The 26,810-nt window shown below is 45.5% G+C and overlaps 1 protein-coding gene across 2 annotated transcripts in view; it reads right to left on the bottom strand.

The window, feature by feature from the left end:
• Positions 1 to 17,683, bottom strand: part of MRTFB (myocardin related transcription factor B) — a 258,022-nt gene extending 240,339 nt beyond the window's left edge. For both annotated transcript variants that reach the window (XM_082429618.1, XM_082429615.1), the window contains exons 1-2: positions 16,822 to 17,683; positions 16,490 to 16,611 (exon numbers count right to left, since the gene is read on the bottom strand). The gene's annotated coding sequence lies outside the window, so the exon portion shown is untranslated. The remainder of the gene's footprint in view (positions 1 to 16,489; positions 16,612 to 16,821) is intronic.
• Between the last annotated feature and the right edge of the window lie 9,127 nt (positions 17,684 to 26,810).

The raw sequence follows: 26,810 nt of genomic DNA, 5'->3' as shown, positions 1-26,810 counted from the left end.
AGGATTAATGCTGTAGACTCCAAGGCAGAAGGGTTAGGGTATGGGCCTTTGGACTCAGGCAGCCCCGGGTGTAAATTCCAGCTCTATCACCTACTTACTACATGTTGAAATGTGTAAATATTTTAACATCTCTGAGCTTCCGTTTCCTCATCTATGAAATGGACATGACACCACCGGCCTCTCCGATTTGCTCTGAGGATGGGAGATGATGCACATGAAAATGTCAAGGTCAGTGCCTGGCTTGTCGTTTGCATCTGCATTCAGTAACCATAGCTTCTCCGTGCTGCTCTGCACCTTCCCCAGATCTGCCCTCTTCTCTGGCTTCTCTGGTTTCCTCTTGTGGCTGCCCCCACCCTGAGCAATCTCTGTGATGTCATCCAACCCTGATCTTTCACATTCTTCCTTAGGTCATACGCTGTTCAGGGACCGCTATGGGTGATGGCCATCAATACAAGCTGCGGCCCCAGAAAGCGCTCCATCCCTGAGAATGGCGATTCCCAAGTGTGTTCTGTGTAATCATAACTAATGCCTGTGAGCATTTCTTGGGAGAATTAAAAAAACAAAATGGAATTCTGCAGTCATATCAATTTGGGAAACACTTAGAGATTCACAGTGCACATAAGCACTGAAGGAATCATGCAGCAGATAAATTCATTTAGCTTTGTTTACTGTAATTTTCCCACTTCATCTGATCTAGTGGCATCCAATTATCCCTGGTCTTTTCTCTAAGTGCTTTCCTTTTCATCCTCTCAGGTCATCCTCCCAATAATCCCCTCATCACAGATGCAGAAATGGGGCTCAGAGCGGTTAAATGACTTGCCCATGATGCTCCAGCTGGGTAGCGCCAGAACCAGCTGCTTTCTCCCTGAGTCCAAGGCTCTTTTCTTCACATCTGGAAGAAACAGCTTAATATATCCCTTTCTGGCTAAACAACCACAGAATCTATAAATCACTGGATGGGCTCTTAGGATTACATTGCCCAACAATTTCATTTTCTTGGCAATGAGAAAACCAGAGAGGGGAAGTGATTTTTCCCAAGAGTTAGGAGTGGCAGAGCCAGAATGGGCACCGAGTCTACTAACCTCCAAGCCTGGCTGCCTTTACCTAACACCTAGAGCTCACATGTCTGGCTCAAGCTCCTCAGCCGTCTTCTTTAATTCCATCTTCCCTCCCTCCAGAGCTAGAGCAATGTGTCCAACAGACCTTTCTGAAATAATGATGGAAATGTTCCTTATCTGTGCTGTCCATTCTGCTAACCACAAACTCCATGTGGCTATTGATCACTTGAAATGGATCTAGTACAAATGAGGAACTGAATTTTTAATGTTATTTAATTTTAATTAACTTACATTTAAATAGTCACATGTGGCTAGTGGGTACCATATTGGATAGGGCAACTCTAGAGACCAGAAATCATAGTGAGTCCATAGACCTAATCCATGCAATTATCATATGAGTAGAAGATCCTTGTGATAAAAATCGAGTCTAAACTACCTGGCCCTTGTTAGGGGCAACATTTACTTTCATTTAATGGCAGGGCACAACCTGGGACACCTTTGCTCAAACCTCTTCCTCCCTTCCCTGGCAACATCCTACCCATCCTTTTAATCTAGGTTCAAAAGCATCCTCCTTCAGGAAGCGTTTGATGATTTATTTTTCTATCATCAAGCAGAGTGAAGGGGTTCTTCTATGGAACGCCCACATTTCCTATACTTGTCCCCAGATGGATGAGAAAGAGGAGAATTTTTGTATTGCTGAAAGCCCTTTGGTGAGCAAGTAGATGAGAGAGGAGAGAGTTGCCTGGCGGGAGAGACTTGTGGCACGGGTGCTTGGGGAGTGGTGTGAGAGAGATAAGGAAGACTTAATTAAAGGAGATAAGTGATGGGCTTCCCTGGTGGCGCAGTGGTTAAGAATCCGCCTGCCAACACCGGGGACACGGGTTCGAGCCCTGGTCTGGGAAGATCCCACATGCCATGGAGCAACTAAGCCCGTGTGTCACAACTACTGAGCCTGTGCTCTAGAGCCTGCAAGCCACAACTACTGAATCCATGAGCCACAACTGCTGAGCCTGCACGCCACAGCTACTGAAGCCTGCGCGCCTAGAGCCCGTGCTCCACAACAAGAGAAGCCACCGCAATGAGAAGCCCGGGCACCGCAACAAAGAGTAGCTCCCACTCACCACAACTAGAGAAAGCCCACGCGCAGCAACGAAGACCCAATGCAGCCAAAAATAAATTAATTAAGTTTTAAAAAAAGGAGATAAGTGATATGTGACTTAACCTTTTCCTCTATCTCCCCTATAAAATCTTTAGTAAAAGTAGACGTTTCAAACTATAGTGACACATGGATAAATCTCACAAACAATGTTGAGAGGAAAAAGCAAATCTCATGCTTCACACTCAACAAACTAGAAATTGAAGGGAACTTCCTTAGCCAGATAAAGGGCATCTGTGGAAAAACTCAGAGCTAACATCATACTTAATGGTGAAAGGCTGAATCCTTCCCCCTAAGATCAAGAACAAGACAAGGATTCTTGCTCTTGCCACTTCTGTTCAACATTGTACTGGAAATTCTAGCCAGGACGATTATTCAGGAAAAAAAAAAAACGGCATACAGATTGGAAAGGGAGAAGTAAAACTATCTTTATTTGCAGATGACATAATCTTGTGCATAGAAGATCCTAAGGAATCCATCAAAAAAAAACTATTAAAATTACTAAATGAGTTCAGCAGGGTTGCAGGATAAAAGATCAATATACTAAAAGTAGTTATGTTTCTTATATATTGACAATGAGCAAACTGAGAATGAAATTAAGAAAACAGTTTTATTTACAATAGCATAAAAAAGAATAAATACTTAGGAATAAATTTAACCAAAGAAGCATAAGACTTTTGAACTGAAAAACTACAAAATACTGTTGAAAGAAATTAAAGAAGACCTAAATAAATGGAAAGACATCCCATGTTCCAGATTGCAAGATTTAATACTGTGAAGATGGCAATACTCCTCAAATTGTCCTATAGATTCAATGCAATCCCTATCAACATACCAGCTAACTTCCTTACAGAAACTGACAAGCTGATCCTTAAAGGCATATGGGAATTCAAGGGACTGAGAATGGTAAAAACAATCTCGAAAAAAAAGAACAAAGTTGGAAGACTCACACTTCCTGATTTAAAAAGTTATTACAAAGCTACAGAAATAAAGACAGTGTAGAACTGGTATAAGAATAGACATACAGACCAACAGAATAGAATTTTGAGTCCAGAAGTAAACCCTCACGTTCATAGTCAATTGATTTTTTACAAGGGAGCCAAGACAATTCAAATGGTGGTGGGACACCTGGATAGTCACATGCAATAGAATGAAGTTGGACCCTTAACTCACATCATAAACAAGGACTAATTCAAAATGGATCAAAGACCTAAATATAAGAGCTAAAACTACAAAGCTCTTGGAAAAAACATAAGGTAAATCTTCATGACCTTGGAGTAGGCAATGGATTCTCAGATATAACAACCAAAGCACGTGCAACCAAAGAAAAAGTTGATAAATTGGACTTCTTCAAAATGAAAAATTTTGTGTTTCAAAGACAACATCAAGAAAGTGCAGACAAGCCACAGAATGGGAGAAAATCTTTGCAAATCATATATCTAATAAGGGACTTGTATCTAGAGTATATAAAGAAGTATTACAACCTAATAATTAAAAGACAGCTCAATTACAGAATGAGCAAAAGATCTGAATAGACATTTCTCCAAAGAAGGTAAACAAATGGTCAATAAACACATGAGAAGATGCACAACATCATTAGCTACCAGGGAAATGCAAATCAAAAGTACAGTGAGATACCACTTCATACCCACTAGGATGACTATAATAAAAAAAGACAGACAATAACCAGTTTTGGTGAGGATATAGAGAAATTGGAACCCTCATACATTGCTGGTGGGAATGCAAGGTGGTTCAGCCACTTTCTGAAAACAGTTTGGCAGTTTCTCCAAAAGTTAGTCATAGAGTTACCACATGACTCAGCAATTCCACTCCTAGATATATAGAAGAGAAATGAAAACATGTCCACACAAAAATTTATACATGAATGTTCACAGCAACATTATTCATAATAGTCACCCAAATGGTGGAAACCATCCAAATGTCCATCCTCTGATAGGTGAATAAATAAAATATGGTATATCCATATAATGGAATATTGTGCGTCAACAATGAAGCACTGATGCGTGCTACAATGTGGATGAACTTTGACATCATTAGGCTAAGGGAAAGAAGTCAGACACAAAAGGCCAGGGATTCCATTTACAGAATTACATATGTGGAATGTCCAGAAAGGGCAAATCTATAGAGACAGAAAGGAGCTTAGTGGTTGCCATGGTCTGAGGGGGGCGGGGAAGGGGGGTAATGGTTAAGGGGGTGGCAGTGTTTTGTTGTGAGGTAATGAAAATGTTCTAAAATTGACTGTGGTGATGGACACACAGCTTGTGAATATACTAAACATTTGCACACGGATACATTGAATTGTACACCATAAATGAGTGAATTGTATGGCATAGATAAAGCTGTTTACAAAAAGCAAGTTGCAGATGGATACATATAACATGGTATCATTTATTTCTAAAAATAGAAACGTGTAAACAACACTCTTTTTTAGGACCATGTACAAATGCAGTGAAAACATAAAGACATGCATGTGAGTGAGAAACACACAAATTCAGGATGGTAGTTACAAGCCAGGGAGGGGATGGTTAGTGGATGAGGGAGAATGCAGGGTGCTTCTACTATATTTGTAACATTGGTTTCTTAAGCTTGGCGATTGGGCGTTCCTGATATTATTTCATATACATTTTTTGTTTACTTAAATGCTTTGTAAACACTTTTCATAGACATTCGCCAACATTTTGGAAGTTGGCCACGTATGTCTGATGCAGGTAGGCGGGAGGCTGGCCTCAGGAGCCCCGGACTGGGTGAGTACAGGGTCGGACCGAAGAGAGCTGGTCCTCTGTGGGTCCCCCACACCCAGGAGACGTTTTTTGAATGGAATCAAACAGGGTACCATCTCTGGAGCATCCTGGCTGGCATTTCTGCAGCAAAGAGCTGGAGCTTTGCGGTCAGTCAGCCCCTGGCTTGAATGTCCACTCTGCCGTCATTAGGGTCCTGACCTTGTGCAAATTACTTGACTTCTCTGAGCTTTACTTTCCCATCTGCCAAATGGGAAAAATACCACCTACTCCTCAAAACTGGTGCAGATTGAATGCATAAGCCCGCACAAGGTGCCCAGATGCCCCGCCTGCTCTGGATGAGGCTTTTGTCTGGACCCCACTCCCCTCCCGTCTGTTCCATCCTTCACTCCTTTGCAGGGTGTGTGATCGGCCATCGGTCAAAACTCGCTGAGTGGAACTAACTTTGAGAGACAGGCTTCCTTTCTCTCTTCCTCACTACTTTGAAAAGGCCTGTGAAGAGAGCTCCCCTCACTGCTCTTAAAAATGAAGAAATGTATAAATAAGCTGGCTGTGTCATTCTCCATGGGTCATTTTTGTATTCCCAGCTGTTGTTCATCAATTCCCGGAGGCTCGCAGGGCAGGGCCAGCCCCCTGCGGCCAAGGGAAAGGATGATGGTGTGTGTGTGTGTGTGTGTGTGTGTGTGTGTTTATCTGTCTGGAACCTTCCCCCATACAGCCATGTGGGCTCTCTCAGCCTTTCTTGGAGGCTAGAAGGTTGGATGCCTTGGTCCAGGCCCTTGGCAGGTAAAATCCAAGTGCATCTCAGCCCTCCCTGCCAGGGCAGCCCAGAACCTGCGGGGAGAGCCGGGCCTCAGAAAGGGGGCCTGAGGCAAGGGGAACAGAAGGGATCTGGGCCTGTGCTGGGAGCTGACCAGGTTGGCCGGTTGCACTGGAGCAACCATAGGAGCTGCTGGGGAATTGGTCCCATGGAGGTAATTCCAGCCACTGAACAGAACGTGGGAAGTGCATTCTCGGAGCTCTGGGCTCAAAGCTTCTGCTTCCAAATGTCCGTTCCAGTGCAGAGACCTGGCAGGGGGCCATTCCTTTGATTGCTCTGAGACTCAGCTGGTTGGTTTGGGGAGGGCTGTGGTCTCTGCGCTTGGGTCAGGCCTCAGGGCTACCCAAGGTCTGTGGCTGATGGGAAAGGGGAGCAGGGTGGCAGGGCCCCGTGGGGCCCAGTGGGTGGTGCACTGCCCAGTGTGGCCCCCAACGGCGCCCACGCACGTCAGAGCACAGGCCCTGTTTGCTCCACTTCCGGCTGAGCTGCAATTACCCCACTGTGATTCCCTGGGGTCACGACTTAGCCTGGAAAATGCTGCATCGCTGTAGCTCTCCCATGGTCCTTTGGGACCACATCTGTCCAGTGACTGACCCTTATTAACCTGTGGCCTTCCTGGCCAACAGCGGGCCAGGATGGAATGGGATGGGTGGTTTTGGGAACCAAGGGAAAAGTGATGGTCCATTCTCCCCACTCCCAGTCATTGCTCTGGGGTCCAGCTGCGTCATTCTCCCCCCAGATGAGGGCCTTCCAGAAGTCAGGGTCCAGGGCTGCCACCAAGCCCTTTTCTTCTCCAAGGGGCTCCTGGGAGTTGCAGCTTACGACCCACAGCCACCGGCCCTCCTCCTGTCCCTCCTCCACTCTGCTGCCAAAGCCATCCATCTATTGATACATCTCAAATGGGGCTGTGTCACAGGCCTGCCTTCAAAACCCTGCTTGGCTCCCTCCATGGACTGGAGGCCCCCAGATGGGTTTTTGCTTGGTCGGCATTGAGTTTTTTAAAAATTAAGTTTTGCATGAAAAGCTGGCTTTTCCAGCTTTTTTTTTTTTGAGACACCGAGCCCTATTCCTGCATAACCACAGTTGGCTGGACTGAGCACGATGCCTCTCTAGGCAGGTGTTCCTTGGGGAACAGTCTCCACCACTCCCTATTGTCTTACAGCCAGTATCCTTCTTCATTACATGACCTACCTGGTACCTGCATGCTCTTGAGTTTCCTCCTCTAGTCTCCAGGCAAAGGCTTGGAGGGGCACTAGATGACATGACCTCTGTCTGCTTTCCTGCTCAGCCCTCCATTTCCTCCCTCCCCTCAGCCCTACCCCCCAGCCCTACCCCCCAGCATACTGGCCACACCAATTTTTCGTTCACCAAACCAGCCAGGTACCAACACAGCTCTACATTCCACGCAGTTTCCACTATCTGTACTCCTATATATCTTCATTTAGCAGATATATATTGAGCACCTATTATGTATGGTGGATCCGAGCCAGGTACTGGGGATAGAAAGATAATAAGGCCCAGTCTATTAGTCTGGGTTCTCCACTAAAAATTGGCAGTGGAGAGAACTAATAGGATAGATAGATAGATAGATAGATAGATAGATAGATAGATAGATAGATAGATGACTTACTATAAGGAACTAGCTCATGCAATTATGGAGGCTGAGAAGTCCAAGATCGGCGGTCAGCAAGCTGGAGACACAGGAGAGCCAATGGCATAAGTTCAAGTCCAAGTTCAAAGGCAGAAGACCAACGTCCCAGCTCAGTCAGGCAGAGCGAAAGAATTCTTTCTTACTAAACCCTTTTCTATTCAGGTCTTCAATGGATTGGATGAGTCGTCGTCCCCCCTGCCACACACACACACTCTGAGGAGGGCAATCTGCTTTATTCAGTCTCCTGATTCCAATGTTAACCTCATCCAGAAACACCGGCACAGACACACCCAGGATGGTGTTTGACTGAATGTCTGGGCACCCCATGGCCCAGTCAAGTTGACACATAAAATTAGCCATCACATCCAACCCCTGCCCTCCTGGAGCCTACAACTCAGCAGGGTATTCAGAGAGGCTGGAAAAGAATTCCAAAATAAGCAATAAGTGCAGGAGGACTTCTCACTTTTATTTCAAGCTTCCCCTCGAATAGTACCTCCTCCAAATCTTTTCTGATCTCCCCGTATAATCAGTGACTCTCTCTTGGATGCTCCTAGACACATATTTCTCAGGAGAGATGATTGTCTCTCTCTCTCTTTTTACAATACATAAAATGTTCTAAGTCTACAGAAAGGTACAGAGATAATACAACAAAGTCCCATGTTCTGACCACCCATCCTTAAAAGACAAAGCATTGCAGATACAGCACTGCCTAGAGTGGCCAAGTTGTCCCCATCTGCCCAGATTTTTCTGGTTTTAGCACTGAAAGTTCTGCATGCTGGGACCCCTCAGTCCTGGGCAAACCAGGATGGATCACCCTAGAGGGAGCAGCCCTCCTGTACCCTCACCTCCGTGTATACCCTTTCCTTGAAATCATAACCCCCCAAGCTTCCCATCAGAGGAAACCATTGATTTATTAAAATTGAGGGTTATTTCACTTTGTTATAAAGCAGAAACTAACACACCATTGTAAAGCAATTATACTCCAATAAAGATGTTAAAAAATTGAGGGTTACCATTTGTGTGTCTTTCTTTATACTTTAATCAATCCCTAAATGATATTGGAGTGCTGTTTTGCACATGCGTGTGCACACACATACAAACACGCACACACACACACACCCCAGACTGAGTCCAGAAAATCGGATGGCCCTTTCCTGATGGGTGGTGGCGATATGAGTATGGGAAGCAGTGGGTGAAACTTCCTGCAACTTTGAAGGCAAAAACTAGAAGAGCAATAAACTGCATAGCACAAAAAGCAGAAAGGGGAGAGGGAAGGTGGGGAGGGATGATGTGGGAGAGGGGACGAGAACAGAAGCCGGAGGAGGGAGACAGGCTGTCAGAAAAGGATCAGAGAGTGAGGACCCAGGTGGAGAAGGTCTTCAAGAAAAGAGAAATGTGCAAGGGATATTTGGAGCAGTGGCTGCCAACTTCCTCTTTGGATGCTCCTGTGACATCCTCAGGAACACCTACAGCCCTCACCAGCGTGTAGGGGTAAACAGATGCTTTCAGGGAGCCCTGGGAAGAGGTACCAGAGCACCACTGCTGATGGGAGGATGAGGCTGCACATGGGGCAACTGACAGACTCCTAGCGCTTCCCATGGTTTCCAGCTGCTCGTGCCTGCGCCCCCCACTCAGCTCCGAGCATGGTAAGTGTTTGATGTTATTTGTGGAAGGAGGAAGGGAGGGAGGGAAGGAGGGAGGGAGGGAGGAAGGGAAGGAGGGAGGCAAAGAAGGAAGGGAGGAAGGAAGGAAAGAAGAGAAAGAAAGAAAGAGAAAGAAGAAGAAGAAAGGAAGAAAGAAAGAGAAAGAAAGGAAGAAAGAAAGAAAGAAAGGAAGAAAGAAAAAGAGAGAGAGAGGGAGAGAGGGAGGGAGAGAGAGAGGGAGGGAGAGAGGCAGGGAGGAAGGAAAATGGGAAGGGTCCACCAGTGGTCTTTCCAGCCAGGCCATAAGAGCACGATCTGCAGAACAGGGAGGGAGGTCACGTGCCATGACACTGCTGTGGCCCTCGGAGCTGGGAGACACTCAGGGACTGTTCTCTGATTTCTAAGCCCGGCAGGGAGGCAGAGAAGAGCTGGGGTGGGGGTGGAGGGTGGAGGGAGACAAAGGCACAGAGCAGAGGGAAGTGGAAAGGGGTGGAGGCGGGCTGCTTAGCAACCGCAGAAGATTTAGAGAAGTGGCAGGACCATTTCTCCCAGTCCTCTAAGGCAGGATTTTTTTTTAAAGAACTGCTCACACGCCCACACTGGCTGGTCTGTTGTGGCTGCTCTGAATTGGGCTTCTCTGGAAGTCAGGGCCATCAGAGGAAGGCTGGCGGCCACGTGTGCGGTGGGAAGAGCCACAGGAACTAGGGGAACATTCTCCAGCCCCTCAAGGGAAGGGAAGGAAGGCTCACTGGAAGATGTGGGGACACAGCCTCACTCTCCTCCCAGCTTTTGTGTGGCTCCTCCAGCTGCCCCTCCTCCTAGGCTGCCGACATCAGGACACGAAGGTGTCTGGGGACTTTTCCTTCCATTTTCTTTTCTCCAGGACACTATGAGCAGCCCAGACCCTGCTCCTTCCTCCCCACTGAGAATTCTCTGTTGCTTTTCTTTCTTAATTTGATTTTCTCTGGCTCAGAATTGAGATCAAAAGAAGAAATTCTTTCCAGCCTTTTAGGAATAATTCCCAGAATCTCCCACTGGAAATGCATACATAATAACCATAATTATTTTTAAAAAATTGTTTGTATTCTCTTATCCATTTCTTTTCCATTTCTGCTGCAGGCTTGGGGAGGAGGGGGGAGAGGGGAAGTTTCGAGAGTGCCTTTGGGGTTACAGATCAACCAGTATCAAATAGTGGGCAAGCTGTGAGGCCTGGCCCACTCCCTGGCAGTGAGAATTTTCGATGTGCTAGCACTTCAAAAGCATTAAACACCATGAAATCACCTGGTGGGAAGTTACTCCCTTTCTAATTTGTTTCAATTGTCTTAATTTCATCAAGTCTGGAGCTGGTGCTGGGTGGGTCCTTAATGTCTCCCTGACACTGGCTAACCTTCCTTTGAACAGCAGACCTCAAGCTTGGAGCACAGGAGAGTAACTGGCTGCAATTTAATAACAGTGTTGCTTTGCATTGTGTTTATTTTGGGGCACATCAAGGGACATTTGCATTATGGCTCGTTCCTTTTTAGAGGAAAGACAAATAAGTAGTAAATCACAATGGAGGTGGAACAAGGATTAATGATGGAGGTTTTTGGAAAGGCCTCCGGTTTGTCAGCCTCCCATCCAGGATGCTGGCTTTGCACCTGGCAGGCTGCAGGTCAGGCTCCGGGAAGGATCCTGTTTGAGTTCAGCTGGTCCAGTTGGTCAGCAGCTGGCACTGAGGGAGTCGCGGATGAGAGCTTTTAATTTTGGTTGGCGCCAGTCCGCCTGGCTTTGCAGCCCAGCTGTAGTCCGCTCTGTTTCCTGGGATTACAGAAGTCCACACATCAATGCCCACTTTGGGATATCAGGCTGTGAAGTGTGGGCGGTTGCCAGACGTCAGACACCTGATTCCCCTCTGGACACCACTGCTCTCTCCTCTCGGACCTGGGGTTTGAGTGGAGCAGACCCACTCCTGACTCTGGGGCTGGCACGCCATCCGGACCTGTCTCCCTCTGGGCAACTCATTCCTCTGACCACAGTGATGGATGGGTTCAGGGTTGGGCAGTGAGATGCATGGAGATTTTTGCTGGGAATGCTGGGGCTGGTTCTTTCCTGCTGGCCTTGATCCTAAGAAGATGAGCCGGGAGCTCCTACAGCCATTTCTGCCACAACGAGGAGGGAGCCAGCAGGGAGGGAAGAGAGCTGAGAAACTGGGAGAGAGAGAAAATTGATCTTGATGGTATTGCTTCCATCCCTGGATCCAGCTGTGCCTGAAGTTAGCCTCTACCCTTGGCAGCCTTTAGAGCTCCCTTCTGAGCCAACAAATTTCCCCTTCATGTAATCCAGTTAGGATCGGCGTTTCGGTCACTTGCAACCACAGGAGTCTTAACTGATGAAATGGCTCGTGCAAATCCTTGGCCACTGAAAGAAAAAGAACTCACAGGGCATGTTCAGTAGATGTGGGTGAGTGGCATTGTCACTATACACAAACACCGGCACAGGAAAAGCTGTCATTGTACTAGGAAGCTCCAAATTTCAGATCATTGTGTAGATGATGCGGGCTGAGTACATTGCTTGCAATGGCTTATTTAACCCTTGTAACAGTCGTAGCATGTATGAATACTTTTATCACCATTTTATAGTTGAGAAGATTGGGGCTCAGGGAGCCTCCTTGCACTTTAGTGGCAGATCAAGGCTTGTTCCTCAAATTGGGAGATTGGGACTGACACATACACACTACTATATATAAAATAGATAACTAATAAGAACCTGCTGTATAGCACAGGGAACTCTATTCAATACTCTGTAATGACCTATATGGGAATAGAATCTTAAAAAGAGGTACATGCATAACAGACTCACTTTGCTGTACAGCAGAAACTAACACAACATTGTAAATCAACTAGACTGCAAAAAAAAAAAAAAAAAAAAACTCTGTAGTCCCAGCCACCCCTCCACAGTAAACAGCAGTTTGCTCACTGGACTGTACAAAACTCTGAGACTATGTGATTGGGAGGGAACTGAGGGGGTGGTGCCGCCAGGCAGCACGTGGCGATGCTCCTGTCACAGGTGATGTGAGCGCTCCCCCTCCCGTGGTACCCAGCCAACATGGCTGTCGGGGGAGGGCTGGGGCCGCAGAAACGGAATCAAACTCTTGTTATCCCTGACCACTGGCGGACAGGCAGAAAAGGCCCTGGGTTTAGATCAGAACACATTTGTACTCACTAGCTGGGTGACTTTGGACATTTAAGCTTTCCAAGCCCCACTGGTTTTCTCATCTGGAAAGTGGAGACCTCCAGCCCCCAGCCTCGCTCATCCCACCCAGCTACTGGAGCATCAAACGAGGGCAAAGATGTGAAAGATTATTTGCAAAATAAAAAGTGGGTCTGCAGGAAGAAAGGAATCACTTGATTTCCCAGAGGTGGATGGGCAGGTGTGGACAGATGTAAACCAACCACCTACATCTCCTCCTCCCCATCCAGGGCCTGAGGGAGGCAAGCCACGCGGTGACCTGAAAGGAACCTTTCTGTCCCCAAAGCAGGGAGAGATAAGAACTGTGAAGCAAGAGAAGCGAGCGCTGCTACAGGCGCTTGGGGGTTTATTTTTACCCTGTTATCTCTATCCTGAAATGTCAAGCGTGGAGCCACCTCACTCCCCAGCCCCCCACCCTCCCCAGCCATTAAACGTGGCAACACAGCCTGGAAACGGGCCCCGTCTCCTCCTCTGTTCCTCTGCCTCTCCAAGAGAGTCACAGTGCTATGGCGACGGGAGGCATGGAAACCCTGAAATAGAGAAGTGGGAGGAGAGACCTTTTATTTGGGTTCTGGAACAGGCTCACTTCCTCCTAGAGGCCTGGGGTGCAGAGGAGGCCCTTGGCACTGTCAGGTACCTATTCTAAGATTTCCATCACATGGGCTCTTTACGTTGCAAGACGCAGAAATCCTTATTTAAGTTGGGTTATATAATAAAGAACATTTAATTGGCTGAGGAACACTAAAAAGCCCAGCAATAGGTCAGGCTTCAGGCGAGGCTTGATCCAGGGGCTTGATGCCATCACAAGGACTCATTTCTCTCCTCTTGGCTCTGCCTTTTGTGGTGTTGGCTTCATGCTAAGGCAGCAGTCTGTGTTCCCCCACAATCTCTAGCAGTTCCAGAGTCTTCCTCCATGGTCACAAATGGTTGCAGTGGTCCTAGACCTCACAGCCATAGACTGGTGCTCCCAAGGAAGAGAGAGGAAAGTTCTTTTTGCCAGAAGGTCCCAAGAAATGTCTTCTTGTGTTTTGTTGGCTCTGACTGGGTTCTGTGCCCATCCCTGAGCCAATCACTTGGGTGTAGGGGCAGGATGTGAAGAATGCACTGATTAGATTGAGACAAACTAGATTGCCAAGAATAGGGAAGCAATGATTTCCCAAAGGAGATTTCAGGCACTGCCCCCAAAAGGTGATGGAATGGATGCTGAACAACAAGCAGGAGACTGTTTCGTGGTTTATTTACTTTGTACTTTCATCCTCTCCTACCCAGAAAAGCCTCCAAGATTAGGGGTGACTGTTCTTATCCAGAAACAGGCCAACATTAATTTCTTCTCTTTCCGTCTATAGGTTTACATGGGGTTCTGAGTTCTAAGACTTCCCGGTCTGTCACTTTCAAAATTCCACTGAGGCAACAGAATCTCCCCCAGGCTGAAATGCCATCAGTTTACATGCCAAATGCTTCCTCTAAATTCAAAATAAAATTCACACTCTACACCCCAGCTTACCCATCACTCACCTCCCTGATACACGTTTAGCCACATAAACTACTTATTATTCCTTAAACAAACCAATCACCCTTGTGCCACAGAGCTTTCCTATTTGTTCTTTCTCCCCATCTAGAATGCTCTTCCCTTAAATCTTTTCACAGTTGGCTCCATCTCATCATTCAGGATCTGCTCAAATGTCACGATTCCTGAGAGGTCTTCTCTGCTCAGCCTAGCATGTAAAACCATCTGAAATTCTCCTGTTCTTTGATGGTTTGAGGAGCTCTCTCCCTTCACTAGACTGTAAGCTCCACAAAGCCAGGGCTGTGCTGGTCCTATTGATATGTGTACCCTCCTGGTTCTGTGCAGACACATTGTAGGCACTCAATAAATATTTTGGGATCAATGAATGAAAAATCTTTTCTGAATGGCCTTGGAAACTCTTACAGGGCAGGGCAAGTTCTTATATTTTTTTCCTTGGCTTTAACTTGGTGCCTACAAAAACAATGGGCATAAAAAGATGATACACAATACTATTTTTCAAATAAAGATTTGAAAGGATTTGCTGAAAGGATTTGCTCAAAGTTGCACCCAAATTAGTCCAGAAAGATACCTGGGAGCACTGACTGCTTCTTTGAGGAATTCCCTTTCCAAAGCAGTGCATGTGAACATTTGAAGGCATGGAAGTACGAAGAGGGACATGGGGCCATCTTCCAATTCAGATCTCTGAGTATGGTGGCATTACTACCATGCTCAAGTAAAAGCATGAAAACAACATGTGAGGACTTCCCTGGTGGCGCAGTGGTAAAGAATCCACCTGCCAATGCAGGGGACACGGGTTCGAGCCCTGGTCCGGGAAGATCCCACATGCCACGGAGCAACTAAGCCCATGTGCCACAACTACTGAGCCTGTGCTCTAGAGCCCACGCACCACAACTACTGAAGCCCACACGCTCTAGGGCCTGCGTGCTGCAACCACTGAAGCCTGCGCGCCTAGAGCCTGTGCTCCACAACAAGAGAAGCCACCACAATGAGAAGCCCACGCACTGCAATGAAGAGTAGCCCCCGCTCGCCGCAACTAGAGAAAGCCCACGTGCAGCAACGAAGGCCCAATGCAGCCAAAAATAAATGAAATTAAAACAAAACAAAACCACACGTGATGATGATACTCTTTACTCCTTGACCCAATGAGACAGAGTAAGACGAATGTCCCATGAGAAAAAGAAGATTTCACCCTGTCCATTGCAGACCCACAAATCAATGTCAAAACCTCAGCAAGGGCTTCCCTGGTGGCACAGTGGTTGAGAGTCTGCCTGCCAATGCAGGGGACACGGGTTCGAGCCCTGGTCTGGGAAGATCCCACATGCCGCGGGGCAGCTAGGCCCATGAGCCACAACTACTGAGCCTGTGCGTCTGGAGCCTGTGCTCCGCAACAAGAGAGGCCGCGACAGTGAGAGGCCCCCGCACTGCCATGAAGAGTGGCCCCCGCTCGCCGCAACTAGAGAAAGCCCTCGCACAGAAGCGAAGACCCAACACAGCCAAAAATAAAATAAATAAATAAATTAATTAATTAATTAATCAAAAAACAAACAAAAAAAAAAACAAAAAAAACCTCAGCGAGCTGATGACTCGGAAGGAACCCCCATGCTCTCCCTGGACACAAACTCTCCCCAAGGAGGCCTGTGACAGTCCTTAGCACAGCCAGGTGACAGTGTGGATGGCCCAGCACAGCTAATGGAAACTTGAAAACACACCTCCTACACATAGACATCATTGTCTCATTACTTGGTAGACAACACACCATCTGGGGCAACACAAGGATTCTTAGTCATTGCTAATTCTCTGCTCATCCAACCAGGTCAATCCCTCTCTTAGGCTCTGAACTTTGCTCATGGCACCCTGAACTTTGCTCTATAGAACTGGCCAACATTCGTAATAATAATAAATAATAAATAATCTATATTTAGGTGATTATTTGATTAATATCCATCTTCCCCACTGGACTCCAAACTTCTTAAGGGCAGGGATAGATCTCTTTAGCTCATTACTATACCTAGGCATTCCACCTGTTCTTAACATGTAGCCCGTGTATTTTTCCTATGTACTTTCTGAATGGAAGAATGGATAAATGAATGGAGCTCAGGGCCTGCTGGGAAGACACCTCACAGCCAGCCTGACTTAGCTGGAAGAGAGTAAAGAGGCTGAAGCTTTTTCAATGTAAATCAGACCTTGTCATCACATGATTGCCTTGTCTTCTTCATCAAGGCATCTCCTGTGCCTAGAATAGTATCTGACACAGAGTAGTGGATCAACACATATTGGGAGAATTAATACATGAATGGACACTTCCTCGAGAAGCTTGGTTGCCTTCTTAAGATAAAGTCCTGGAAAGGGAGAATGGGGGAAGCTACAATATGCAAATACCCTGAATTAGACCCAAAGGCACCATTTAGGTCATTCCCTTCAGACTCAGTGGGTCTGGCTCTAGGAGTCACTAAACCAGCAGGTCAGCATGGGGACAGATGCACTGTAAACCAAACTAGTTTTCTTGAGATAATGTGCCTTTGGACTGTCGTGCACCACATCCTGGGGTTACATACTTAAAGTTTAAGTGAGTTATGTATCCTGGTCCTCATCACACACATTGAAAAAAAAAACCCGAAAAAAACAAAGCCAGGAATGGTACTGTACCTTATGAGATAGCCTGCCCCAGTCTCTGCTACCAGGTCGGGAGGGTACGGAAAGGGATCTTTCTTCTCCATTGCCACATCTTCCTTACTGAGGGATCTGAGTCCAAATGGGTCTCTTTGTGTCTGAAGTTTAAGCAACCAGGGGCGCAGATATTTGGTTGGTGTCCCTCCTTTGAGGGTGAGAGAGGTCCAAGATCTGCTCTTCGATCACCAATCCAAAATCAAACATCAAACACCTCCCCCAAACCATTATGAAAAACCACCACAAAACCAAATTTCTAAACATGCCTGGGTCTCCAGCCCACCCCAGCCCAGCAAACAAAAGTGGCTCACCTCTGAACTACAGAATCCCTTCCAGAACCAGAAGGAAAGGGAAAGGATTTACGGTTTGTCTCAGAGTTGTAGGCTCTGGCTTGCCCCCAGGATGAGTTCATTATTTATTCTTAGAGACGGGACTCGAATTAAACAAACAGTGCCTATAAATAGAGCGGGATACACTCAGCTCGGTGTCACTGGAAGGTCCTTTTCACAGGGACAGATGCGTTAAATGGATGTTCTCAGGTTACCCTGCTGGTACTACGTGGGGAAGGGTTGCCCTCTTTGTAAGCATGGTTTAGGAGGGGGAAAAAAAGCGGGTGAGTCAGACATTGGGATTCGGCCCATCTCTGTCTTCTTCATCTCTTTTTCTAAACGCTCATTCACATCATAACCGAGAGGGAGCCACAGAGGAAGGATGTCGCTCTGTAAACACCCTGGCCGGGCGCTTGGGCAGGTCCCCTCTGGGAATGGATCCCGGATCAGGCTGTATTTGACAGAGCGTTCTGTTCTTTTAGATTAGATTGCAAACTCCCTAAGGGAAGCGACCGAGTGCTCAGATTTCTTCTTGGTTTTCCCCATTCTGCCAAGTACAGGGATGACTAGGGTTTCAGACCTTGAGCCATGAATTAAAGGACCCTTTTTAAGCATGGCCAGCTTTACGGTGTGGAGTATGCGTTCCAGGACTGGCGGGGCTTTGCTCTGAATTGCATTGAGCTGTGTGCTTGAAAGGTAATCACCTCTCCATGATAGACCAGTGGGGGTGGAAACATCTAGAATAACTGTGAATAAACATCAAGCAATGTCAAATCACTATAGTAACAAGAGCAACCATGGATTCTGCATTTGGCCAGGTCATTTGAGACACTATTCTAGTCACTTTGTAGGGGCTTCCCTGGTGGCGCAGTGGTTAAGAATCCGCCTGCCAATGCAGGGCACACGGGTTCGAGCCCTGGTCTGGGAAGATCCCACATGTCGCAGAACAACTAAGCCCGTGCGCCGCAACTATTGAGCCTGCACTCTAGAGCCCCTGAGCCACAACTACTGAAGCTCACGCTCCTAGAGCCCGGGCTGTGCAACAAGAAGCCACCGCAATGAGAAGCCCATGCACTGCAACGAAGAGCGGCCCCCACTCGCTGCAACTAGAGAAAGCCCGCGCACAGAAACGAAGACCCAACGCAACCAAAAATGAAAAACAAAAAACAATAATAAGCCCTTTGTAAAAGCTCATGTAAGCTTTCCAAAAACCTTACGAGTTAGGGACCATTATTATCCCTATTCTACAGATGAAGAAACGGAGGCACTAAGAGATTATGGCCCCTGCTCCAGGTCACACAGCTGGTAAACTGGGATTGGAAATCAGGCAGTTTAGCTCCAGAGCCTGGTCTCCTGCGGTAGAAATTGAGTACTTGGAGTAAAATCTGTTGGTTATACCGCCTGGTGCTGGCCTAAGCCTGTAACTCCCCATCAACATGGGACCCAGGACAGGCCAATGACAATGAATCTCAGGACTTCTGCTGGGCATGCTAGGATGAAGAGGTGCTGAATTTGCCTCTGGAGGGGAGGGTAGCCTCTGGCAGTCCCATGGCCATCCTGCTGCACTGGGGGAGCCTGGATGAGAATGAAAATAGCACGGAGCAAAAGCAGAGCTGAAGAACAGAGCCTGCTGACATCATCTGAACCCTGAATCCAGCTGGACCTGATGCCGGAACCTACTCCTCAACTTTGCACTTTCATGAGCCAATATTTTCCTTTTGCTGGGCAGGCCTGTCAGAGTTGATTTTCTCTCACTTGTTGTTGAGAGATCCGTCACTGAGAGACGCTGGCCCAGAAGAAAACATCATTTGGGTAAACTAACCTCCCAGTCCCATCCAGAAATAAGAGCTAATCCTGCACTCCCTTTTCTCACCCTGTTGGTCTCTTCCAGAAACACATACCATCCTGCGACTATGCACGTGCTCAATGGCTCCATTCTCCGTTTACTGAAATCCTGAATACTGCTTCCCTGCTTAGGCTTCCTCGGTCGCATCTCTCAGAATTACCTACGGCCTCACTTGGTTGTCATGATACGGAGCTTAGACACTTATTTAGCACTTACGTTATTCTGACTTGCAATACAGTTAGCTATTTACAAGTCATTCGTTAACATTTACTGAAAGCTTCCTACGTGTCATATCCTCAGCTAAGTGCTGGGGATTCCGGAGGAATAATATCAGCACGTATCTGAAATCTTTCTCAGTGCCGGGCACTGTGCTTAGCACTTCACATGCATCAATTATGCCATCACATCTCCTAAAAAACCCCCGCAAGGTAAGTACAAATAACATCTCCACTTTACATGTAACAGGATGGTTCATTAGGAAGTTACGGAGAGATACAGAGATCAAATAGGTAGGAAATTGCAAAGGGAGTTACCAGATGAAGATATAGATTTTCACAGCAAATACTTTAGAATTAGGTTCACAACTCTAAACTCTCCAATTTCACAGGTCCCTAATCCACAAAAAGGATAAAAAAGAATTGACAGGTATTCAGAGAGGATTTTACGATGATTTTTTTGAGGGGTTAATACCATGTTGTCCTTCGCTTCCCAACGAACACACACGCAGAAGGTGGGCGTGTTTAACCCGTTCTTGCACCTCAAGTCTCGTGAGAGCAGCTTCTTCGAGATACTGTGGAGAGTTTGCCAAGAGGTTCCTGTATCTGGGGAGATGGAGGCTATCCCCTGAGCAGTCCAGAGGGTGAGAGATGTGGCTAGAAAGCCAAGAAGAGGATGAGTATTTCCTAAAGACTGTCAATGGACCTCACAGGAGCGAGCTGACTGATGGATCATCTTAGATTTTGTCTCACAGGGTGGCTCAGAAGGGCAATGAGTCCTCATCAGAAGAGGCTGGAGATGAATCACCAGATTCTTGGGGGTGTGAAGGGGCTGGTGGTATGAGTTGCATTAAGCCATGCTGGGGACTCTCTAGTACCCATGAACATGACCCTCGGCCATGACCCTGTGTGGTACCTAAGCATACCCAGAGGATGCAACATCTTCTTTTGATTCTAATAGTCAAGTAAGTACAGGCATACCTCGTTTTATTATACTTTGCAGATAATTGCATTTTTTACAAATTGAAGGTTTATGGCAACCCTATGTCGAGCAAGTCTATCAGCACCATTTTTCCAACATTTGCTCACTTCGTGTCTCGGTGTCACACCTTGGTAATTCTCGCAATAGTTTAAACCCTCCACCAGCAAAAAGATTATGACTTGCTGAAGGCTCAGATGATGGTTAGCATTTTTTAGCAATAAAGTATTTTAAAATTATGTGTGTATGTAAATTATGTATGTACATTTTTTTAGACATAGTGCTATTGCACACTTAATAGACTACAGTATAGTGTACACATAACTTTTATATGCACTGGGAAACCAAAACAATTCATGTGACTCTCTTTAATGCAATATCGGCCTTACTGCCGTGGTCTGGAACCGAACCCACAATCTCTCTGAGGTCTGCCTTTACCTTCCTCCCCAACGCTTATTTGTCCTGAATTTTCTCTCTTCTACCCCCTTGTGTGTGTTTGTTGGGGGAAGATGGTGAGTATCTATTTCCCTCTTCCCTGAAGGTCAGTAGCCCATTATGATGGGTGGATGGAGGAAGAGGAAAAACAGGTTTATCTTTAAATATAGTGCAAGGTATTATTCATAATTGGATGGGACATTCTAATTTTGGAAATGAGACCAATTTGTGACTTAGAAATCATAGGACTTAAAAAAAAAAACTACGAGTGAAAGGAAAGTCGTGGTTCCCCCCTGAAGTTTCCATCCAGTGCCAAGATAAGGACTTAACCCACTGAAACTGCAGAGAGATAAGAGGAGGCAAAACTAAAGTTGGCTTCGTGATCTCATCCCCTAAGTTCTCCTAGACAGAAGGCCAGGCAGGTTAAGTGACCTACTCAGGGTCCCAGAGCCAGTGAAAAAGGAAGAACCATGTTCTTAACCATATTATTAAATTATTTCCACCCTCAAGGAAATTACTCTCTCTTCTGTTGCTAACTGGCCTATTCTTATCCTATTCTGTTATTCATCATCTTCTTTTTGAATTCCCTTCCCCTTCCTCAACTTATCATAAATGGCCCTGGACCCGTGTTGACAGAGCAGGGCATGATCAGAGGTAGGTAAGGTCATCCAAGGACGACTTCAATCAAGAATATGATTCAATAGGGGCTTCCCTGGTGGAACAGTGGTTAAGAATCCGCCTGCCAATGCAGGGGACACGGGTTCGAGCCCTGGTCTGGGAAGATCCCACATGACGTGGAGCAACTAAGCCCGTGAGCCACAACTACTGAGCCCTCGTGCCTACAGCCCATGCTCCGCAACAAGAGAAGCCACCTCAATGAGAAGCCCGCGCACCGCAACAAAGAGTAGCCCCTGCTCGCTGCAACTCGAGAAAAGCCCAGGCACAGCAACAAAGCCCCAATGCAGCCAAAAATAAAATAAATAAAATAAATAAATTTTAAAAGAAGAATATAACTCAGTAAACAACAAGGACCTACTGTATAGCACAGGGAACTATATTCAATATCTTGTAATAAGCTATAATGGAAAAGAATCTGAAAAAGAATATATATATATATATATCTGAATCACTTTGCTGTACACCTGAAACTAACACAGTATTGTAAATCAACTATAGTTCAATTATAATTTTTTTCTAAAAATAATATGATTCAAACACCAGCAAATCCCTGAGCACCAAATCTGGAGAGTTTCCTATTTCCATCTACCAAGTGCTTTGATGATGATTATGATGATATTGGTATTATTAGCATGATCGCTGAGACTCACTAAGTTCGAGGCACCAGGATGAGTGCTTTTTACGTGCTTTCTGATTAAATCCTAGCAACCCCAGGCAATGGGTCCTCCTGTGTGTTAGCCCCACTTACACAGGAGGGCACTGATGCTTGGAGGAGCACCTCACACAAGGATGCATAGGCAGCTAACAGAGCCAGATTTCAAACCAGGCCTGATACTGGAGCTGCACTTCTAGCCAGGGTCCCTGGAACCTCACAGCCACCCTCCCCTCATGGCTGGGAGTTACCTGCAGGGAGTTTCCTGCTGCTATGCCCTGTTCACTAAAATCGACCCTCTCACACTGTTTTTGTTGGTTTCCAATTAAAAAGTTTATTTGATCAGACCCAGTCACACAAGGTTGTCAGATCTTGAATTTTTTGAGAGCAAAAACATGGGACGTGCTTGGGGGATGGGCAGAGGGATATGATTTGTAGTTATGAAGGTGGTGACAGGACTGAGGGTCTTCTCTACTATTCAGGACATGAGTACATGGAACGTAGTCTAAGGCAGAAGCCAACATCCAGTAGAACTTGGTGACCACGATCTGGATCTCTCTAGGCCTGTGATCTATCCCACTATGGGATCAAGCAAAACAAGTGCCAAAGTTTTTCACCTACTCCCACAGTGGGGATGTCTCTAAAAACTATTTATCGACACTATCTAGATGACAACTTTAGTGCAGTAGTTGAGAACACAGCCTTGGGAGTCAGATTGCCTTGGTTCAATTCATTAGCTATGCACCCTCCATCAAAGCACTTAGGTTCTGAACTTTGGTTTCCTAACCTGTAAAATGGTGATGCAATATCTTCTTCTTGGTATTTATGAAAGTCATTAGTCTATTCACAAATATTCCAACTCCCCTTCCCCTCTAGGTACATGATAAAGTTATTATTATATTTTTCATCCCCTTTGAAGTTAATCATGACTGTGTAATTTGCTGGCCAGCAAAATAAGAATGAAAGTGATTTCTCACTACTGGAGGAAGCTTTAAGAATTGATGTACAGTTTGATTTTTAACTTCAGGTGTTTCCAGTAGCCCCCACCCTGAGGGTCTTTGATGAGCACTGCCCCTCCTCCCAGTTCTAATCACCACTGGATATGTAGCAGGAGGGAGAAATATATCTTTCTTGTCTTAAGCCAATGAAGTTTAAAGATTGTTTCTTACCACAGAATAACCTAGCCTATACTGACTATTACAGGGTTGGTGGGTGGATTAGATATAAAAAAAATGAAGTTTCACTAAGATACCTTTGTACACCCACAAGAACGGCTATAAACTAAAAGAGAGACAATAGCAAGTGTTAGCAATGATGTGGAGAAACTAGAACCCTCATATGTTGTTGGTAGGAATGTAAAATGGTGCAGCCACTTTGGAAAACAGTTTGCCAGTTTCTTAAAAATTTAATCATAAGCTTACTGTACAACTCAGCAACTGAACTCTTAAGTATCTTCCCCAAAGAAATGAACATATATCTCCACACAAAAACTTGTATTTGAATGTTCACAGCAGCATTATTTTATACCACAATAACTAAGAAGTTGGAACAATCCAAATGTTCGTTATACACAAATGTGGTATATCCATATGATGGAATACTACTCAGCAATAAAAAAGGAACAAAATACAGATGGTCCCCGACATGATGTTCGACTTGTGATTTTTCGATTTTACAGTGGTGCAAAACTGATATGTATTCTGTAGAAACCATACTTCGAATTTTGAATTTTGACCTTTTCCTGGGCTAGTGATATGCAACATGATTCTCTTTCATGATGCTGGGCAGTGGCAGCGACCACAACTCCTGGTCAACCATGCGATCGTGGGGGTGAACAACAAATACACTTACAACTGTTCTGGACCCAGACAACCATTCTGTTTTTCACTTTCAGTACAGTATTCGCTAAATTACATGAGATATTCAACACTTTACTATAAAATAGGCTTGGTGTTAGATTATTTTGCCCAGCTGTTGGTGAATATGTGTTCTGAGCATGTTTAAGCTAGGCCAGGCATGATGGTTGGCAGGTTAGGTGTATTAAATGAACTTTCCACTTATGAGATTTTCAATTTATGATGGGTTTATTGGGATGTAACCCCACTGTAAAGTCAAGGAAGATCTGTACTGATATATGCTACCACACAGACAAACGTCAAAAACATTGCACTAAGTGAAAGAAGCCAAAAGCCAAAGACTACATATTGCATGATTCAATTTCTATAAAATGTACAGAAAAGAGAAATTTGTAGAGAGGCAGAAAGTTCAGTGGTTGCCTGGGGCTGAGAGTGGGAGTGGGAATTAACTGTACACAGGTTTGAGGGAGTGTTGGGAAGGGATGGGATAGTCTAAAACTGGATTGTGATAATGACTGCACAGCTCTATGTATTTTCTGAAAATCATTGAATTGTATGCTTATAATGGGTCAATCTTATGGTATGTAAATTCTATCCCACTAGAGCCATTAAGAAAAAACTGAGCACAATATCTGGCACATGGGGAAAGCTCAGGAAATGTTTGTTATTATTCATCATTTTAGGGATGAAATGCTAGGACTGAGCCTCTACAATGAATTAATTAGGAGTAAAGATTTGCACTTAGTGAAGAAGGGCGGTCTGGCGATTGGGGCTTGTCAGAGACCCCCATTCTTATATCCCCCAATTTTGTATGTCCTCTATGCTGACCACCACTTGTAACAGGCCAGTGGATACTTACACTGTCCTGCACCAAGTTCCATCTGGATACCAGGGGTCAGGGTCAGGTATCCTAGCCCCAGACCATTGCTGTCCTCTGCTGACATTCCAGGATGCCTTGAAACTGAGCCTTTTCAAGATGCTACAAGCAGACTTAACCTGGTCTGGCTGAAAAGTGTTTCACTCCCCATTGCACCCTATCCTCAAACCTGTATTGTCAACAACAATTCCCTGGTGGTGCAGTGGTTAAGACTCTGCGCTCCCAATGCAGGGGGCCCAGGTTCAATCCCTGGTCAGGGAACTAGATCCCACATGCATGCTGCAACTAAGAGTTCACATGCCACAACTAAAGAGCCAGCAAGCCACGACTAAAGGAGCTGGTGAGCCAAAACTAAGGAGCATGCCTGCCACAACTAAGACCTGGTACAACCAAAAAAAAAAAAAAAAAGCTGGAGTGGGAGAAGGGCAGGAAACCTGCCTGGTACATGCAGCTGTCTGTCAAGCACAGCTGTAGCATTTGCAGACCAGCTGATGAAACTCCAAACAATTACGACTTAGGCCTTAGGGCTCCCCAGATAAGACAAAACTGATTCAGAGAGGCCTTGAATCCTAGTGGGTTAAAGTTTGAAGGGTCACAGTTACAGTATCACTGATGGAAAGATGGAATCCAGCCCTTCACTAGTCTGTTCAGGCTGCTATAACAGAATATCACAGACCGGGTGGCTGATAAGTAACAAAAATGTATTGCTCACAATTCTGGAGGCTAGGAAGTCCAAGATCAAAGTGCTGGCAGATTTTGTGTCTGTGAGGACCCACTTTCTAGTTCATAGATTGTCATCTTCTCACTGTAACCTCACATGGTGGAAAGGGTGAGGGAGCTCTCTGGGGCCTCTTTTATAAGGGCACTAATCCCATTCATGAGGGCTCCACCCTCATGACTAATCACCTCCCCAAGGCCCTGCCTTCTAATACCCTCACAGTTGGGGTTAGGTTTCAAACTATGACTTTTTTTAAACTTATTTATTTAATTTATTTATTTTTGGCTGCATTGGGTCTTCGTTGCTGTGTGCTAGCTTTCTGTAGTTGTGGCGAGCAGGGGCTACACTTCGTTGCAGTGCACAGGTTTCTCATTGCAGTGGCCTCTCTCGTTGCAGAGCACGGGCTCTAGGCACGTGGGCTTCAGTAGTTGTGGCCCACGGGCTCAGTAGTTGTGGCTCGCAGGCTCTAGAGTGCAGGCTCAGTAGCTGTGGCGCACAGGCTTAGTTGCTCCATGGCATGTGGGATCTTCCCGGGCCAGGGATCGAACCCATGTCCCCTGCATTGGCAGGTAGATTCTTAACCACTGTGCCTCCAGGGAAGCCCCCAACTATGACTTAAGGGGATATAAACATTTAGTCTCTAGCAACTAGAGACCACCATGGCCCTTTGGTTAACATTCGGCAGGGAGCAACAGTAGAAAAGAGATAATGTGTATAGTAGCATCATCTGAACAACTGGCATTTTGGACCCATAGCCAGGTCCCCAACAGAGAAATGTGGTTTTGATCTCTTCTATTTCCAGGCCCTCAGTCTTAGCTACGACATTCTTACAGTGCATCCATCTCTCTGGCTACTCACTGGAGAAAAGATAAGGCTTAAGTGGTTTTGTTATTCAATAAAAATGAAAATAAAAAGAGCAATTAACTAAACAACTGAGATAAAAACTAATAAATCTAAGGACGGTAGAAGGAAATAAGGAAAGATAAAAGCAGACATAAGCAAATTAGAAAACAAAAACGATAGGATTGGTAAGATAAATTAAAAAACTCACTCTTTTAAAAGACCAATAAAACAGACAATCCTCTGGCAAGGTTACATGACAAGAAAAGAAAAAATGCAAGTAAATAGCCCTAGAAATATGAAAGGGATGAGAAACAAAGACATGAAAGAAGATTACAGTTAAAAGCACGCTCTGTTCAAATTTATACTAATAAAATATTAACCAAAATAAGACAATATAATCCACTCAAGAAGAGGCAGAAAAATTCAAGACAAAAAAAATCACAGAAGAAGCTGATAAAGAGCTTTCTGCAACTTTGCTGAAATGTGAACTCAGATGATTTGGGTGGGGGTGGGGGAGTGGGCAAATTCTGTCAAACCTTAAGGGAAGAGAGAATTTCTATATGACTGAGCTGGTTCCAGAGCATAAAAAATGTTTAAAAGTGTCCCAGATGATTTTACAAACTAACCCAGCTTTGGTAACCAAATCCTGAGAAGAGAGAAAAAGAGACAGAGACAGAAAACAAGAGCTTTAGACCAAACTTATTTAGGGATAGTATACTGGGTTGACTAGTGTCACCCCAAAATCCATATCCGCCTGGAACTTCAGAACGTGACCTTAACTGGAAATAGGGTCTTTGTAGATGTAATTATTAAGATGATATCATACTGGATTAGGGTGCACCCTAAATCCGGTGACTGCTGTCCTTCTAAGA

The sequence above is a fragment of the Balaenoptera physalus genome (genome assembly GCF_965194825.1).
Source record: "Balaenoptera physalus genome assembly, chromosome: 16".
Taxonomy (NCBI): Eukaryota; Metazoa; Chordata; class Mammalia; order Artiodactyla; family Balaenopteridae; genus Balaenoptera; species Balaenoptera physalus.
Note: the sequence above shows the minus strand (reverse complement) of the source record. Positions and strands in the feature narration are given on the sequence as shown.